The sequence below is a fragment of the Muntiacus reevesi genome, chromosome 4, assembly GCF_963930625.1.
Source record: "Muntiacus reevesi chromosome 4, mMunRee1.1, whole genome shotgun sequence".
NCBI classification, from domain to species: Eukaryota; Metazoa; Chordata; class Mammalia; order Artiodactyla; family Cervidae; genus Muntiacus; species Muntiacus reevesi.
The window spans coordinates 110,589,468-110,596,440 of record NC_089252.1 but is presented as its reverse complement, the minus strand read 5'-3'; positions in this window follow the sequence as shown (position 1 = coordinate 110,596,440).

Below are 6,973 nucleotides of genomic sequence, written 5' to 3'. Positions count from 1 at the left end.
TGTGTGTCCCCGCAGGGGAGACATTGCCTGTGATCAGTTGCACACATCACAGCACATACTCCTGATTTTACAGAAAAGAAGCCTGAGTGCAGGGCAGAGAGGGGAGGGCCGGCTGAGTGACACAGGGCTATGACTCCAGGTGCCCCGCACTCTGCCTGTGTCCGTGTGTATGTGTGTGTGTGTGTGTGTGTGTGTGTGTGTGCGCGCGCGCGCGTGTGCCAGGGATGAGCCGGCCCGTCGTGTCCCACGATGCCGGGGTCAGTGCCGGAGGTGGCCGGGGGCGGGGTTCCTTCCCTCCATAAGACCTTCCCGGCCCCTGCCCCATCCCCTGCCCACCCGGATCCCCGCGGGACCTTGGCATTCGTTTCCTTCAGGAAGCAGGGAGAGACTGCTTCACACAGAACCCTGGTGAACAGTGACACCATAGGTCCAGACTCGTCCGGGGAGCACTTGCACGCTACACAGGAAAAACTTTCTGTCGGCAGGGCTCCCCCACACTGGGAGGGCCAACAGGCAGCTTGCAAAGTGGTGAGAAGGTTTGGAGCGGCCTCTTGGTGAGACGCCCCCATCTCTGCCAGGGAAAGGGAGCAGGAGGGCCTGGAGGTCACTGAACCCCACATCTTGGGGGCTCCAGCTCGCAACAGTGGGCTCTGAGGATACTACCCAGGATGTGAAGGGCCTGGGGACCCCAGGACTCCCAGGTGCAGGAGTCGGGGTGGGGACACTTGTGGGCAACACCAGACGGAGGGGGAAGCTGGGGCTGGAGCAGGCACCTCTGAGCATCCAGGGTTCCCCTAACCCATCAGGCTGTCCTTCCCTTGGGCCCTCACCTCAGGGATGTGCTGTCCCAGCTTTGGGTGGTCGTCGTGTGAGGAGGTGGCCCAGCACCCGCCAGCCTTCCAGGCTGGGCTCGAAGCTCTGTCATGCCCGCATCCTCTTCTCCTCACCCCACAGCTGGGCAGAGGCTCAGAAACAAAGACCCTGCCCGCAGGATGGGGCACAGGGGTCAGTCAGCCTCCTCACTATTGCTCCCTGGGCCCAAAGGGAGCATTTGCAGGGGGCTGGTGATGCTGGGCTTGCTAGGAGCTCTGGGCCTCCGTAACGGCACTGTGTTGCCACCTGTGAAACACCGAGGACATCCGCCCTGGCTAGGCCTCCAAGGGAATGTAAACTGTAAAGGGCTGTGCATCTACTGTGTCCCCAAGGGTCCTCAGCTCCCAAGACACTGGGGCCAGCTGGGTGAGAGATTTGTTTTTTGTTTTTTTTTTTTAACTGGAATCACTCTGGTTTGCATAACCAGAGCTTCCAAATTACTTAGCAAAACATGTTTGCTTTTTAATTAACATGTGCTTGAAAAACAATGGTTTTAATTACAGTGGGTGGGGAGAGAGAAGGGATACTGGGGGAGAAGACTGCAAGTTCCAAGGCCCTGATCAGACTTCTTAAAAATAAAATGGGGTCTTTGCTCCAAGCTGGCAGAGGCTGAGAGGCCAGGATCTTTGGGGAGCCTTAGAAACATGCCTACCTGACTTCACCCTCTACAGCTCCCTTTCTGGGCATTTACCGTTTTGCTGACAATTTACTCACTTACCCACTGTTCCCTGGGCCCCTCTGGAAACGGGTGTTTTTTTTAAGAAAGCAGTCTTGGGGAGTAGGTGAATGGGGGTCCATCAGTCAGAAGGAACAGTATGAATGAAGATGGAGAGTGTATACCTTGTTGGGGGAACATTAAGTTTACTGGGAAGGGAGGGAGAGGAGGTAGGGGCAGGTGACCCATAAAAAAGTCAAATGCCCCAGACTGGTTGTCTGGAAAGGCAGAGCTGGACCCAGGGCTGCTGAGGTCCAAGCCCTGGTGAAGGCGCCATGGGTGGTACTGAGCTGGGGCCAGGAACATAGAGGTGGACAGGGATGAGGCCACAGGAAACAGCAATCTGCAGAGCAAGGGGAAGGGCTGTGGAGACTGGAGACAGGAAGTGGCCTGGGGCTTGGGGGCTTGCTGGTTGGTTGCTGGCGGGCTCCGTGGATTTGATCGGCCCAGCAGGGAGGCAGTGTTGACCCCACCATCCTACAGGCAGGAGACATCTGCCTGGCAGGTACTCAGTATATGCTTGCAGAAGGGTGAGGATGAGAAGATCTATCCAAGTCAGCCACACCAGCTCCCCCTTCTGGTCTTTCAGGGCCAGCACTGGGGTGCAGCCCCGTATCAGGGGTCAGCGTGGAGATGGGGCGGGACCCCCAGCCCCTGCCTCACCCATGCAGACAGAGGGAGGTTGAGAGGAAGCTTCTGGGGAGTGAGAGTACTCCCAGGGGTTGGGTTAGATGACCTCGAACCCCCAGTGACCTATCCAGGACCCTGTTTCTCATTAGGGGCCTCTAGCCTCCCCCAGCCAGCACCCCCACATGAAACGTGGCTCCCTGTACTTAATTCATTATGTGCAGGATGGGAGGCCCAGTGGGTGGGGGTTATTTTTTCCCCTGAGCTCAGACATTCCTTGCTTTATTATTCTCCACATTTCAAAGCAGCTGTCGCCTCCCCTAAATCCGCACCCTCCCACCCCTGCTCCTGACTGCCCCTAACCACCCCCCCGGCTCGAAGCTCAGACTCCAGAAGTAGCCTCTCCAGGGCTCAGAACAGTAGAGTTTCCCACACCTCCAGCCCCACGTAGGAGGGAAACTGAGGCCCAAAGAAGAAGCCCTAGAGCAACCTGCAGGGGACACCCCCTCTCCCACAACACTGCCTTGCTTGCCTGGATTCACCCCTCCAGGTCACCTTCCGCGGAGGTGACCTCAGAGCCCTTTGTGGTGCAGAAACAGCCCTTGCCTTACGGCACCTGGAGCAGTTGTTCGGACAGTTCTCAGGGTCCAAGAAAACTGACCCCCCACTGCTCAGCAGTCTTACAGAGGGCAAGGCCCATCCTGGAGCAAGGAATCAACCTGGAGAATAGCAAGACTGGGGTCAGCCTAGTGGATCACAGAAGGGTCAGGTGGGATGGGGGACACTTCTAAGGACCCAGTTTCTGAGAACTAGAGAGGCCTGGATAGGTTTTGGCCCTACGTCCGAGAGCTGCCTGCCTGGCTGAGAGGGCTCAGCAGGGAGTGAGCTCCCTGTTGCTGGGGGTATTCAAGCAAGCAGCAGCTCATCAGACTTGCCCTGGAACAGATGTTGGCTCGGACGTCTGAGGCCCCTTCCTGCCCAACTTTGAGGTCGGAGTCGGGCCGACAGGCACAGATAAATGGAATCAGGGTCCCTCCCTGCTCACTCAGGTCTGAAATCATAGGCCACAGCAGCTGGGCCAGAGTGTGACCCGGCCAAGGAATTGTCTTAGTTCACTACAAGGTCCTGGCACCTGGTGAAGCGCAGGGGGCACAGTAGATGCGTGGTCACTGTGCAGTGATGAGTTAAATGGGCCCTGCGAGAGGCAGGGGAGGAAGGCAGCTCAGGGGTCAGGGCCTCCTCCAAGGAGGGAGACTCTGACCACATGGGAGACCCAGGCAGGAGCCCAGGCAGGGCAGGCAACCTAGGGGTGCTGGGGACTGAATTTCAAGGTCACTCTTGACGCTCTCACCATTTTGCCCCTTACTGACCCTAGAGCCAGGCCGGTCCACCCTGAGTCCAGGACTTGACAGCTGGATCCTCAGGTGCCCAGGACGGTCAGAGTCACTCTGCCATGTGACCGTGGAGCCACAGCAAGCCTGGGGGTGTCCCTCACCTCCAGCTGTACCCTCCAGACCAAGGCCCCCTTTTGGGAAGGGAATGCACAGAACCTGAGCTCCTGAGAGAGGGAGCAGGTGGCTACTAGCGGCCCGAGCCATCTCCACCTAGAGCCATGGGGTCCGGGAGTGTCACTCTCTCGAGGGCACCCAGCCCAGGCCCTGCAGAGGAACCCCCTGAGGCTCCCGGGATGTGCCCAGCTTCCTTTCTCAGCCCTCAGCCCTGAGCACTGCTGCTGTGCGTCAGCTAGAAGGCCTTCCGTGTTTGCCTTTCTGCCCCAGCTGCCGCCATCCCAGCCCCTGAGCTGCAGCAAGGGAGGCGAGGTGACTACCACACTGACTTCCCACCAGAAGCATGCATAGTTATGAGCGTCCAGCAGTTTGGGAACACCTGGAGTCTCAGGATCCCAGATATCCAATGCAGGGAGCTGAGCCATCTTTACTTGGCTGCTCCACCCTCCCCAGCCCCAACCTCCCCAGTGCCTGCTTGTCCCAGGGGCTCATGTGCACTGCCCCTGCCAAGTATCCACTCCCCACTCCATCCCAACTGGCCAGGTCTCTGTTAGTCATCACGGTACAGCACAGTTGGCCCCTGATTCAAATGAGCCTTGAACCTGAAAAGGACCTGTCCCATTCAAGGGCCTCTCTCTGGATATTTGGGGAGATTTTTTCACTGCAACAAACTGAGATTTCCTCAAAACTTAAAAATGGACTTGTAAGGTCTTCTTTTGCCAAGTTAAGGCGTGGAAAACAACTGCCACCAGCTACCATCCCCATTGTTTATAAATGAAATAATATTCTTAAGGCAAAAAAATAAAATAAGGCAGAGTGCAATCTTTGACAAAAAAACACCCAGGCCCTGAAGATGCATAAATTGTTTCATGGATAACATGCAACATGGGCCTTATTTTTCTCCAGTGAAAGCAGTCTTGCATGTTGTCATGTGTTGCTCCCTGGGACTTGGAAACACCCAAGTGCTTCCAATCTCCAGCAGAACGAGAATCCCTTCCACAGCCTTTCTGATTGGAATTGGTTCTCCTCTGCTTGCATGCCCCTTGAGACAGGGTGCTCAGTACTTCTCCCAGTTAGCTCGGGAGCTGAAGATGGCTTTCTAGAGCACCTTTAAGTGGCTTCCAATCCAGCCTACTATGAGAGAGAAGGAAGGAGATGAGGAGGGGAGTGATGGACGAGGTACTGAGAGGAGAGAAGACAGGCCTCCAGACCCAGAGCAGAGGGGTGGTGGGGAAAAGGGGTGCTCGTGTTCAACTGGACCAAAGTATAAAAATTAAGAAGTTGGCCAAGATGTGAGACGTGAGACTTCCCAGGAAGCACTGTCTACCCCACCTCTGGAGCTGCAGAGTCTTCCACTGCCTTTCCCCATTTCTGGTCCTCCAGAAAGGCTCTCATTCTCGCCAAGGCCTCAGTAGACATGCCAGGTATCCAGATCCACAGGCCCAAGAAGAGAAGACTGGAGGTTGGAAGGAAAGGGTGGGATCTCAGGTGTCCACAGCCTGGCTGGGAGGAGCAGCAGGGGCCCTTCCCAGTCCTGACCTTCCAAGTCTTTCCCCGTTGTAGGGGTCCTAGGCTCTGGCCACTGAGAGTGGAGGGGCCTATTGGGCGGGTGACCCTGGGGAGCCTCGTGTACACACTCACACACACTCCACATTCCAGCTGTGCTCTGTAAGCGTTTGGGCAAACCAGGATTGTGTGGCTTTGGGAGGGTGGCAACAAATAACCCCTAAACTTGGGCAAGGGCGGGCCTGGGGCTGGTTGGAAGGGGCTTGAGAGAACCCCAGGGAGGTTCTCTGCTGGGTCACTGGAGTTCAAGGTCTGGGGTTTGCCTACTGTTCCTTGAGGTGCCTGGGCTCCCTGGGGTGTGGCTGACCCGGTACCCAAGCAGGCTCACCCTCGCCCCCTCCCCTAAGCCCTCCTCACCACCCAAAACCTCAGAAACAATAGCAGAGCACTCCGGCCTAGCACCCCTAAACCCCCTTTACACAGGGTGGGGGCTGCCCAATTTCCGTTTGCTGCCCGCCCTCCTCCGCCACCTCCTCTCCACACCCCACATCTGACTTTGTACGTGCCTTTGCTTAGATCCTTTTACTCTACCCGCCCCCCGTGACCCAGTTTCTCTTAAGATCTCTATCAGCTTTCTGTCAGCCTCTCTGCCACAGTGCTTTGATCCCCAGAGTCCAATGTCTCATGCCCACAGTTTGACTTCCTTCCTCCTTGTGACCTGGTAAGACTTTCCTCTGATACCTGACTTCTTCAAGACCCTGCCTGACTTCATTCCGCCCCGGTCTGAGTTTCTGATCTTTTTGGCCCCTCATTCAGTGCTATCTGCCCCACATCCCAGTGGTGGCCCCCAGATCCTTACAGATGGTGTCTGGCTAGAAAATGCAAGCCGTGGCAGGCTGCCAAGCGCCCCGGAGAGCTGAGCTGAGCTGAGACCTCAGTGCAGAGAGGCCTGCTTAGCTCTGGGGTCCTGAGGTGGAATTCTGCCCCTGGCTCCCCAGTGCCCTGATTGCCCCACTCACCATCTGGTTCTGCCTAGACCAGGACTGGAGTGGTGAATATTCCTGTCACCTCACAGAGACCTCAGAGATAAGGCCCCAGACCAGATAGGAGAAGAAAGGCATCGAGAGACCCCAGACCACATTCCAGCCAAACGGGGCACATGACCTGGCACCTGAGGCATGAAAGAGACCAGGCTGATCCAAGGGCAAGCCCTTTGCCACCCACCCATCCCTTCCCACCGGCCGCAGGGACACTGGCTGGACCACCCTGCTTGAGGGGGGAGCTGGGACCAGTGTTTATGCAACTGTGGGGAGGCCACAGCCTGGTAGGGAGTGCTGCCCGCCCAACACAAGCACTGACTCAGCAGAGCCCCCCAGCACGTACACACTCAGACATGCACACAAACAGACACACACACATACACAGAGGTAAACACACACGTGCATATGCACAGACACATGGGTACCTGCATCTGCAGGTATGCACGCACACTCACAGACACACTCACAGACACAAGGAGGCGGGCACACTTGTGGACACACACACACACGGACACAGGGACACACAGAAACGCACACGCATGTCGCCCAGCCATGGCAGGTGGGAGGCTGCTGAGCGAGGAGAAGCCTCACCCCCACAGCTGAGTTCCACCCTTCAGGCCCCCTCCGCTCTGACACTCAGACCCACAGGCAGTGACCCAAACCCACATGGGGTCAGCACAGCCACATACAACAGGCAGAATGCC